The sequence below is a fragment of the Rana temporaria genome, chromosome 3 (genome assembly GCF_905171775.1).
Source record: "Rana temporaria chromosome 3, aRanTem1.1, whole genome shotgun sequence".
Lineage (NCBI taxonomy): Eukaryota > Metazoa > Chordata > Amphibia > Anura > Ranidae > Rana > Rana temporaria.
Genome location: NC_053491.1, coordinates 189,836,097 through 189,837,279, shown reverse-complemented (window position 1 = coordinate 189,837,279; position 1,183 = coordinate 189,836,097).

Genomic DNA, 1,183 nt, shown 5'->3' with positions numbered 1-1,183 from the left:
TACAAAGGCATCTCCCTGTTCTGAAGCCCTGTGACACGATCGCGGGACACCGGCAGACATCGAGACTGCGGGTCCTGCGGGCATGGTCACGGAGCTCATGACAGGGGCACGTGCACGCCGCCGCTGGATCATCATCTTAATCAGGTTGATCTGACCTTAAGGTTCAGCGAGAGCCCAGACCATGATGAAAATTTTGTTTTAAGCAGTGATACCAGGGGAAGAAGTTTACGGTCAAAATATCCGGTAGGATGTCTAGTGACCTGCACCCCCAGGTATCTAAATTCATCTACCCACTGCAAAGGGGAGAGGGATCCCAAACTGACTGTCTGATCAAAGAAAATTGATTTGGACCAATTGATCTGAATGCCAGAAAATGAGAAAAAAGTATTAAAGATATGTAAGGCTGCCAGAAGTGACGGTCCCACAACCTTAAGGTAGAGTAGGGCATCGTCCGCATATAGGGACAACTTCTCCACCAACTATCCAACCCGTAAGCCTCGGATCTTAGAAGAATCCCCATCAAAATGGCCAGGGGTTCCAAGGCCAGGGCAAACACAGTAGGTGACAATGGTCACCCCTGCCGCGTACTGCAGTACAAAGGAAATGCCTCAGAAATCCAAGCATTTTTACGGACCTGCGCCTTGGGAACACTATAGAGCAGTCTAAGCCAATGAAGGTATCTGGGACCAAACCCATACCTACTCATAACCTCCCATAGATAGACCCATTCAACTGAGTCAAACACCTTCTCAGTGTCTAGCGTCTTAGTACCCGTGTTGTCATGCAGTAAAGAAAGATTCAGAAAAAGACGGCACATATTTAAATCAGTTACCTTCCCAGGCTTGGACCCAGTCTGGTCAACATGGACCAAGTCCTCAATCATGGTAGACAGTAGGCCAGCCAAGATCTTCGCCAAGATCTTTACATCTACATTAGGAAGGGAAATTTGCTGATAAGATGCACAATCCTGAGGGTCCTTATATGGGGGAGGGAAAATAAAATAAAAAAAGGGAGGAAGGCAGCGAACAAAGGGAAAGGAAAGACATGAGTATATGGGACAAAGAAACATATAACAGCATCAGAAATTGCATGAAATAAACTTTATAGTCACCAATGTGGGTCATAGGAATGGCTTGAAGCTGACAGTTTAGTTTAAGCCTGGATACGTCATTGCATTGAGACT